The sequence below is a fragment of the Eurytemora carolleeae genome, unplaced genomic scaffold, assembly GCF_000591075.1.
Source record: "Eurytemora carolleeae unplaced genomic scaffold, Eaff_2.0 scaffold584, whole genome shotgun sequence".
In the NCBI taxonomy this organism is placed as follows: Eukaryota; Metazoa; Arthropoda; class Copepoda; order Calanoida; family Temoridae; genus Eurytemora; species Eurytemora carolleeae.
The window spans coordinates 188860-199960 of NW_019396595.1; the positions used below are offsets into that span (position 1 = coordinate 188860).

Here is an 11101-nt window from a genome sequence, read left to right on the forward strand (position 1 = left end):
ATAAATTAAACTATACAAAATAATGTGAATGATGAACAATAGATTCGAAAAAAGAGGTTTTTAAAAATTTTAAAAAGAATTTGTTCCTACTTGGCATTGATACTAAAATACTTAATTACCTATTACCTTGGTTCACACTCAAATTGTGTAATGTGTACGCTACGATAATAAAGCAATACTGAAGTGCATTTAATGTTGCTACAATGCAAAATAGGTTTAACTATTAAGTTATTAAATCACTGATTAAGTGAAATGAGTCTGTTTACACTGCACAATATTTATTTCATAACGTTATTTTTAAATTACATACATAGTTCCAAGAGTTTTCTGTTATCACTGCACTGAATTCTTTAAAACCATTCATGATCTGAACAAATATATTTGTCTGTCAATTCATTTTTTCTACATCCTCTTTAGTCCACGTTCATTTTTCTTCATCCTGTTTAATTAACGTTCATTTTTCTACATCCTGTTTAATTAACGTTCATTTTTCTACAACCTGCTTATTTTACGTTCATTTTTCTACATCCTGCTTATTCCACGTTCATTTTTCTACATCCTGCTTATTCCACGTTCATTTTTCTACTCCTGCTTATTTTACGTTCATTTTTCTACATCCTGCTTATTCCACGTTCATTTTTCTACATCCTGCTCATTTTACGTTCATTTTTCTACATCCTGCTTATATCACGTTCATTTTTGTCTAAATCCTGCTTACTTCACATTAATTTTTGTCTAAATCCTGCATATTTCACGTTCATTTTTTCTACATCCTGCTTATTTTACGTTCGTTTTTCTAAATCCTGCTTATTTCACGTTAGTTTTTGTCTAAATCCTGCTTATTTCACGTTCATTTTTCTACATTCTGCTTATTTCACGTTCATTTTTCTACATCCTGCTTATTCCACGTTCATTTTTTCTACATCCTGCTTATTTCACGTTCATTTTTCTACATCCTGTTTATTTCACGTTCATTTTCTACATCCTGCTTATTCCATGTTCTTTTTCCTACATCATGCTTCTTTCACGTTCTTTTTTTTTCTACATCCTGTTAATTTCACGTTCATTTTTCTACATCCTGTTTATTTCACGTTCATTTTTCTACATCCTGTTTATTTCACGTTCATTTTTCTACATTCTGTTTATTTCACCTTCATTTTTCAAATAAAAACTATCGCTATATTGTTTATTTGCCAATTTCTATAGAAGTTTGTGAATTAGTGACCCATCTTCTCCCACCTCAACCTTCTCAGCAATTATTATACTTTATCGGAGAACATTTGTTTTCTATTCATCCTTCCTCTCATCCATCCTCACCCCATCTTCATGTTAATCCTCATCCTATCTTTCATCCATCCTCATCCCATCTTCATTTTCATCCTCATCCGATCTTTCATCCATCCTCATCCTATCTTCATGTTCATCCTCATCCCATCTTCATTTTCATTCTCATCCGATCTTTCATCCATCCTCATCCCATCTTCATGTACATCCTCATCCTATCTTTCATCCATCCACATCCTATTTTCATTTTCATCCTCATCCTATCTTTCATCCATTCTCATCCCATCTTCATGTTCATCCTCATCCTATCTTTCATCCATCCACGTCCTATTTTCATTTTCATCCTCATCCTATCTTTCATCCATCCACATCCCATCCATATTTTCATCTTCATCCCATCTTCATTTTTACCTCATCCTATTTTCATTTTCATCCTCATTCAATCTTCATTTTCATCCTCAACCTATTTTTCATCCATCCACATCCCATCTTCATTTTTATACTCATACCTTCCATATTTTCATCATCATCCATCCTCATTTTCCTCCTCATGCCACTTTCATTTTCATCCTCATCCCATCTTCTTTTTCATATCATATCAATGCCGTAAACAAATGGCCTGAACATGTTTTCTAAAACAAACAAACTTGCCCTCAAGGTTTAATAAGGGTATATACTGGCACATGTTGAACTGTTTAAGGTTTAATAAGGGTATATACTGGCACATGTTGAACTGTTCAAGGTTTAATAAGGTTATATACTGGCACATGTTGAACTGTTCAAGGTTTAATAAGGATATATACTGGCACATGTTGAACTGTTCAAGGTTTAATAAGGGTATATTCTGGCACATGTTGAACTGTTCAAGGTTTAATAAGGGTTTATTCTGGCACATGTTGAACTGTTCAAGGTTTAATAAGGGTATATACTGGCACATGTTGAACTGTTCAAGGTTTAATAAGGGTATACTGGCACATTTTGAACTGTTCAAGGTTTAATAAGGGTATATACTGGCACATGTTGAACTGTTCAAGTTAGCTTTTTTCATATTTTTTTACAACTTTGTGGGTGGGGTTTAGCCTAAGTTCCACCTTAAAGAGGCCTTTTATACACGTGTTTTGGTTTTCATGAAACGATTTTGATATAAAGTTGGCTCCTCATTCTATATTTATGAACCCATCAAAACGTATTTTAAACTTAAAACTGGAAAATGCAGGAATTTAAACAAAAGAGAAAGTGACGCCTGAACATTAATAATGAAAATACGAAGAAAATATGCTTAAGCGGGGTTATCATATTTTTACCCCAGTCTCTTGTCTCATTTTATCCTAGTTGAAATTAGATTTATATTATTGCTTTACAAAACTTAGATATTCTGAAATTCATTCTTTTGAAAATAAGATTATAAAATACTATAGTTGTTATTTTAGATGTTAACTGTTGCTCTTCACCTCGCTATTTTTCATGCTGCTCTGTAAGACTGTAATACACTTTGTTTCCTTGATTTTTCTATCGAGATTGTTGCATTTTTAAAAATGATAAAGTATTGGTGCCACAAAATCCAAATTGGGGTGGTATGTTATTTTTTCCCTGTTTCTTTGCGCCGCGTATAAAAACATCAAAAGGACACTTGATAAAAAAATCAGGACCACATATTAACCCTGGGGGTCCTTTTTTAAAAAAATTCAAATGATTTTAATATGCTTTCAGACTCTAAAGTGTGTTTAGGTTATATTGAGCTGCAGTGCAAATGTATAATTCAATATTGAGATTCAGAGTTAATGTATTTCAAGTAGAAACCATGAACCACAACCTAAGCTGTCCAAGTTCAGGTTAATGATTCCATTCTGTTTTCTATGTTCAGGTTCAAAATTGTCCCACTCAATCTTCAAGTTCAAAACTCTCCCTTGTTCTTCATATTCAGGTTTATAATTCTCTCCTCTTTTCTATGTTCAGGTTTATAATTCTCTCCTCGTTTCCATGTTCAGATTTATAATTCTCCCCTTTTCTCCATGTTCAGGTTTATAATTCTCCCCTGGACTCCATGTTCAGGTTTATAATTCTCTCCTCTTTTCTCCATGCTCAGGTTTATAAAGCTCTCCTCTTCTAAATGTTCAGGTTTATAATTCTCACCTTTTCTTCATGTTTAGGTTTATAATTCTCTTCTTTTCTTCATGTTCATGTTTATAATTCTCTCCTGTTCTCCATGTTCAGGTTTACAATTATCTCTTGTTCTTCGTGTTCATGTTTATAATTCTCTCCTGTTCTTTATATTCATGTTTATAATTATCTCCTGTTCTCCATGTTCAGGTTTATAATTCTCTCCTGTTCTTCATGTTAAGGTTTATAATTGTCTCCCGTTCTTCATGTTCAGGTTTATAATTTTCTTCTGTTCTCCATGGTCAGGTTTATAATTCTCCCCTGTTCTCCATGTTCAGGTTTATAAATTCTCCCTTGTTCTCCATGTTCAGTTTTATAATTCTCTCCTCTTTTCTATGTTCAGGTATTTAATTCTCTCCGGTTTTTCATGTTCATGTTTATAATTCTCCCCTGTTCTCCAAGCTCAGGTTTATAAAGCTCTCCTCCTCTTAATGTTCAGATTTATAATTCTCTGCTGTTCTTCATGTTCATGTTTATAATTCTCCCCTGCTCTCAATGCTCAGGTTTATGAAGCTCTCCTCTTCTAAATGTTCAGGTTTATAATTCTCTCCTGCTCTCCATGCTGAGGTCTATAAAGCTCTCCTCTTCTTCATGTTCATGTTTATAATTCTCCCCTGCTCTCAATGCTCAGGTTTATGAAGCTCTCCTCTTCTAAATGTTCAGGTTTATAATTCTCTCCTGCTCTCCATGCTGAGGTCTATAAAGCTCTCCTCTTCTTCATGTTCATGTTTATAACTCTCCCCTGTTCTTCATGTTCATGTTAACAATTCTCCCCTGCTCTCCATGCTCAGGTTTTGGTTACACACTAAAAATAAACCCAATCGATTAACAAAAAGAGAAAATCAAGCATTGATCTCGATATCCACAATTCAGCTCTGGCCTCGGGTAAAGTCGGTATAATCTTTAACAGCGTTTGTATAAACAACGAGAAAAAACTCTCTGAAGATAGAAATATAAGAAAAATGTTCAAGGGCCTTTTCTTTTTATTAAAACAACATACCCTAGATAAATTAGATCTAATTTATTTAGGCAACATACATATTTATGATTACAAACCACTGTAAACGCAGATGTACAGCTGCTCCCAACAAAAAATCGAGAAGTAATTTGACAACAAATCCTTTTAAGCTTAAGCCAGAACCAAGCGCGTTGCATTATTAAAATGTGTATGTCTAGGACTACAAAAAAGTATAAGTGAGTTGTTAGAGTAAAACCAAATGCCAATGACTAAGTTCTAGAGATGTCTATATTTCAGTGCTACAGGGTGTCCCAATTAAAATAAGAATAGATTGACGATTTCGTGATGGTTTTTATAAACAATTTTTATTTAGTTTAGTGATACCTCATGAGAAAGTTGAAGATAAGTCTTATATACAATTTTATTCAACAAAGCAAGAAAAATAAAGACGATACTGCATTCCTCTTCAGGAAGTTTAAAGAATGATGGCGATATCATTGTTTTGTTAGAATACAAATTTGAAAATCAAATTAAGCAATCAAAAATCGCTTTGGTAGTGAAAGTTGGTTGGCTGCCAAATAAGCGATTACAAATCTTTAAACATGAAGAGACTAATAATCGCTTCTATACTACCAAAAAACGCGTTAAACTTGCGGCTAAAAATAGTTTAATTAAAAATATTCATATATATATATATATTAATTACAATGCGTAAAACATGTGTGTATGTATATATGTGCAGTCCCATTGGCTGATAATACATCAAAGAAGGATTTAGTAGACAAAATGTATTAGTTCAAGATAGATAAAAAGAAGAAATGAGTGCTTGGAGGACAGAGTGTAAATATTATTTGACCCCCCCCCCCTCTTTAATACTGGCCTCGGATATATACCTTAAAGTAATGTGGATGTTTACACAGACCCTAATGGCTAATGGGTTTTGGATTAAAGCAAAATTCTGAACAAAAATTAAAGATGAAGTTTCGAGAATATTTCTTTTAAATTCTTTTTAATCAGAAAGCATAAAGTAAGAAGGAGAGTTTTTGTTTTTCATAAACTTCGTTGAGAGTCGTCAGTAAAGATTTATAAAGCTATAATTTCCTCCTTTTTCTACAGTTTTAAATACAGTAGGACTAGAAAGGGGAAAGCGCAACCATGAGCTCTTTGAACTCACCTCCTAAGCCTCCTTATTCACAAAATGACCCCCTAGCCTATCACAAACATCTCCGTGCCTCACGCTACGTTTCCAAGCCTCCGCTACTCTTACCCCACTCCACGCACGCGGGGCTCATATTTGCATTCCCACACACACATAAAACTGTTGAATAACAAGACAACCGTTAAACTAAATTTATGATGAAACACATTAGTGTACACATAGACCCATTTTCTTAATAAGTTTGTTAACTAATTAACAAATCAACAAAGTTAGATTCTTTTAATTTTTTTTAGAATTAAAGATTCGGAATTTAAATTGCAGAAGAAAAAACACGGGTTGATTTGTTGCTGTTTAAAATGTGAGCTTATGTCAATCGTATTTAAGTTTAAATTGGAATGCTTAAATGTTAGATTTGGTTATCCTAACTAATGATTTAATAATAATCTACATATACGTATTCCTTTATTTATCTATTCCGAACTAATACTAAGTTTGACAGTGCGGAAAAGTTTTCATAGAACTTCTCTCTGTATATAATACCGCAAACTTCAAGTTACACACGAATAATAACATTATGGTTTATGGCAACTAAGATTAAGATTAAGATTTAGAAAACTGAGGTCTAACTTTTTTAATTTGATTTTGCATATCCCTGCTGGGTTCCAACCACAGAATGTCCAAGAGGAAAAAGATTTAATCCTTCGGACAAAAAAAGTTTCACTCTAATTTACGCAATCAAAATATTGCTTATATTCAACAAAAAATCACTTATTTGGCAAAAAAAGTTGTATGAATGTCAAACTAGAGATTTTAAAAAAAGAAAGTTTTTTTACTTATCTTTCATTTCATAATTTAAAATGCTTAATCCCTGGTTTTACATTATAACCAGAGCTGAATGGGATTTTCTTTATTCCCGTTCGCTTAATCTGAGTATTTATTTGATTTTCTTCTCAATCCTTTTTTTTGAAGACCTCTACTGTATAAAAGTTACGTTTGATAATAGGGTTTCCAGCGAAAAGGAAAAATTTCGTTTTGCGAAAATTTTTATTTTTGCGACCATTTCGCTTCATTTTCGCATTTCGTTTGCTCGCGAAAAATGCGAAAATTTTTGCCGCAAAACTTCGATTAGAACTGTTTCGCGAAAAATAATGCGAAAATTTCGCAAAAAAAATAATGCAAAAATTTTGCGAAAAAAGTATAGCGAAAATTTCGCGAAAAAATAATGGTTGAACGTTTGTATTGTGGACGGACAGACAAAAACTTAAAAAGATAGCTAGTGAAATCAAATTCTCTTCAAAACATTTATTAGAGTAAAGGAAAAGAAATTATTTATATGACATAATAAAATTTCAGCTATCAGAGCAGAGAATTCCACAAGTTCTTTAGAGCAATTAATTGTTTCAGCTATAAAACTCATGGTTTTCAAAAAAATTTCGTGAGATTTTTGCATTTCGCGAATTTTTCGCATTTCGCTTTGTTTTTGCTTCGTTTATTTTCGCAAAAAAAATGCGAAATGCGACCGAAAATTTTCGCATTTTTAGTTCGCTGGAAACCCTAATAACAACAGATACGATGCTATATCAATTGGACTATACATATGTCCGATTGAACTAAAGTCAGCTGTTTACAAGCTCACTTTTAGAGCAAATAAACAAATATAGATTCAATCATATTAATATGAACTTATTAAAAAACAGATTGTATCATATTTGGGGGCTATAGCAATTTTGAACGTAAGTCTCAACAACATTAATCCAGAACTTACGTTAGCTGCAAAAAGAGAGGATCAAGCATTGATATCGATATCTACCATTCTAAAAGTTTCAGCTCAGGGAGCATTGGCATGGCGTACGCAGGAAATTGTTCAGAGGTGGGTAGGCTTTTTTTTCTTTCTTTCCAGTGGGGCTAAGCAACGTTGCATGATTGGGGCCTGACTAGCCCTAGAAACTATGCAGATTAAACTGATCCAGGGACATGTGGTGAGCCCCTAATATAGTGTGTACGCCTCTGAGTTGTGGCCGATGGGTCCCCGATTCAAAATTAAAGAATGAGAAGTATGCATTTCATTCAGGATTTGAACCGGCGGTTTAAAAAACCAAGAAAAAAAAATAATTACATTTTAGCAGGCTACGAATACAAATAAAAAATTCCTTAATATAATAAATTATAATATTTAATAAAATAATTTAAATATGTAAATATTATAATCATAACCCAAAAATTAGTAATTATTAGTGTTATAAAGTTCAATTTAAAGGAGATCAACTATAGCCACGACATTTTAAAAATCAGCATTTAATTATTATTTTTAGTCATTATCAAAGAGTAAAAACTCAAACCTTAGAACAGAAACTATTTTTATATTCTTTTAACGTAAGTAAAATTGGATAGCTTTACTCCTTACAACTTTCCCGAATATGACATGAAATCTAACAAAATTCTAGATTTTTAACTATTATAGTGTTATTACTAATTATAAACAGAATTTATAATTTTTTTAAATACAAGGAAAACCAGCATTCAAACACATGTTATGTTTGATAAAGAATCGAAGAAAGCAGAGACGATATAGTAAGGAAAAGATTAGAAAGATTAAAAAAGTAAAAGATTTAAGTAAACAGAAAGATTGTCAAAAATTCTAAAAAATGCTTTTTCAAACTAATCTTTATTCAAACATTTTTCGGAATATTTCTTTTCAATTGAAAAATGTTAACATTAAGATAACAAAGATGATTTTGTATGATATTATATCCCAGAAAACAAAAGAGGAGAAATATTCCGATTTCTTTTAGTATAAAAACAACACGGTTTTGAGAATTTTTCCAGCTTTTCAAGAAAACTTAAGCGACAAATTCTCAGAACTTGGTTCCCTTTAGAGTTTCCTAATAACTCCTATAAAATGAAAATAAAATTTTTGCATTTTTCCTTTTTTGTTCACTGTACAGAGAGTACTACTTTATCCATATGATATCTATAAATATACTTCTCAAATATGTACTTATATTTGATATACAAATATTTCAATTAAATCCTACACGAACATTTTAGTTATAAAGTCGTTTTGCGACTGTTATTTTAATCAATTCAAAATTTCAGAAAAAAAATGAATTTTTCGCAAGTTTTCTTACTGCTGTGGATGGTGGGTGGCCAGGGGGTGTATCCAAAAGGTAAGAATAAATGAGATATCAATTTTTTTAATAAAAATAGATAATATAATTACAAATATACATTTTAAAAATTAAAAATTAATTGTCGATTTTGGCCAATTTAAATATTTTGGTAAACATTTTACTTCTGTGCACTGAAAACTCCGGTTAATTTGAAGTACCGGATAGACTTTTAGGCAGCAAGATAAAATTGTACAGTATACATACATGCTTTAAACGGCAAAACAAGATATAACCAAATAAATTTTTGATATGCATTATTTTCAGCTCTAAAATTAGCATTTAACACCCATGCCAAGTTGAATGCATATCAATCTTTTATATCTACATATAAATTTGGCTTGTCTGTCTGTTTGTTTGTTTGTTTGTATCCAATAAACGTCAAAACGGCTTAACATATCGGGCCCAAATTTTTTGTGGGACATCTAGGGACCCCAGGGAAGGTTTATGAATGATTGAAATTTTAAATATTTGTCTCCATCAAAATTCGATCTTCATTAAATTTTTTAAAATTTTGAAAATTCGCGAATTGTTTTTGTTTTGTTTTACGATGTACACAAAGAGAACATGTTCACAATTTCTTTAGAAGATGGGCGCGAAGCGCCCTCTAAGGCTAGTGGAATATATTTAATCTTGAATACTTGATCTTTATATACAATATGGGCACTTTTAAATTGAAGGGTAAATGCTTGATCCGTCAATCAAATTTATCCCTGTACGGTATAACTAACAACGTACACGGGATATCAAAAAGCAAAGCGAAAAATATAATCTGTGAAAGTCTTCTATTCTGGGACTTAAACCCTCCCAGGTGGTTTTGAGGAACAATAAGCTTATAAATGTGGGATAGCTTGAAATAGTAATGCTGCACATAAAATAAAACACCAGTTATGTGCTTTAAGTTTAGACAAGTCTCTCAGTTAGACAATACAGATTCTAAAAATACAATTTTATAAGTTCCTATGGAGTTGATAATTGTAGTAAACATAAACAAGCTCAAAATGCTGAAGTAAAATATGCCCCAACTAAGGGGGATATATACTGAACATTTAACCGTACAAAACATTAACTCCAATTAAGGAGTTACTTGAAGATTCTTTGAATAAAGGAAGTTACCCTTTTGTGAAAAAGAGGGAATAGTCCCTTTATAAAATAACTTTCTTTGTACCGGAAGCTTGGATCATAAAACCTCTCAATTCTATTGTAATTATACAAGTTGATTTATCCCGCAAAATATCTACATAAGATGGAGATCAATGCCAAAGAATCAAAACTTGAAAATGTTCACATAAAAACACATTCATTCTCAGTTATTTGAAAATCCAAATAATAATCTTCTTGTTTACACTGTTGCATTCTATATTGTTCAAATACTTTTTGTCAAAAAATCAATAAAACTTTTTTTTTCGGATTTTTTATACCTATCGTATTTTGGCCAATTTATATAAAAATTTTATTATAAACCAATACATTTTAAGGAACTGTCGCATTGTAATTTCAAGTGACTATAAAACCCTTGACTGATCATTGATAATCGCTTATATTAAACCCTTAACTGATCATTGATAATCGCTTGTGTTTAACAACAAATCGCTTATTTGGCACTCGTCCAACCTTTGCTGCCAAATAAATGGATTTTTTATTTAGTAATTTCGAGTTCACGTGTTTAGCCGAACATTTTTTCCTTTTAGAATTTGAAAATAGATAAAACGAAAGGAAAATGTAGAGATAAATGCGGATTCTAAATTGAGTTGATATTATATGGGGAATTAAATATTTTATTCTTATAGAACTTTTTACAGAATTTAAACTGGATCATTAAAAAGAACCATTTACATGGTTTATTCAGTATTTTTGTAATTACTGGAATTTCTGGCAAAATCTATATAAAAGACTTTTAGGGCACTTCGCGCCCACTTATCCTATGCAGTTAAGTGCAATATTTTTTAAAAGGAAAACATTTCTTTGCAATATTTTTTTTAAAAATACGCAATATGTGATGAAAAATTTTTGGAATTTTAGTTGTTTAAAGAATTTTGTCCACTGAGGATTGTTATGAGACGTGAAAACATATGTTTAGTATAATTCTTTTTTAATAAAATGTGAAGTTTGAAAACTGAAATATATATATACAATATTATTGTCAACCATTAACCATGCTCCGTGTAAACTCCGTGTAAAGTCGTCTTCAACTTAGATCCCCTCTCGGAGACACAAAGAAAACCAAACCAAATATTTTAACCTCCTTTTTCTTTGTTCTCCCTATCGGAGTATAAACAACCTAAAACATAGTGAATTCATTTTCAAAAGCTTAACAAAGAATATTTTCATATAAAGAATTAGTGACTTTCGTTAATAATTAATTGTCATTTA

The 11101-nt window shown here is 31.5% G+C and overlaps 1 long non-coding RNA gene across 1 annotated transcript; it reads right to left on the reverse strand.

The window, feature by feature from the left end:
* Positions 1 to 261: 261 nt before the first annotated feature.
* On the reverse strand, positions 262 to 1912 carry LOC111706050 (uncharacterized). Its single transcript, XR_002766127.1, has 2 exons — positions 1794 to 1912; positions 262 to 367 (listed from the first exon to the last, which is right to left on the reverse strand). It is a non-coding gene; the product is annotated as an uncharacterized LOC111706050 (long non-coding RNA).
* Positions 1913 to 11101: the final 9189 nt, after the last annotated feature.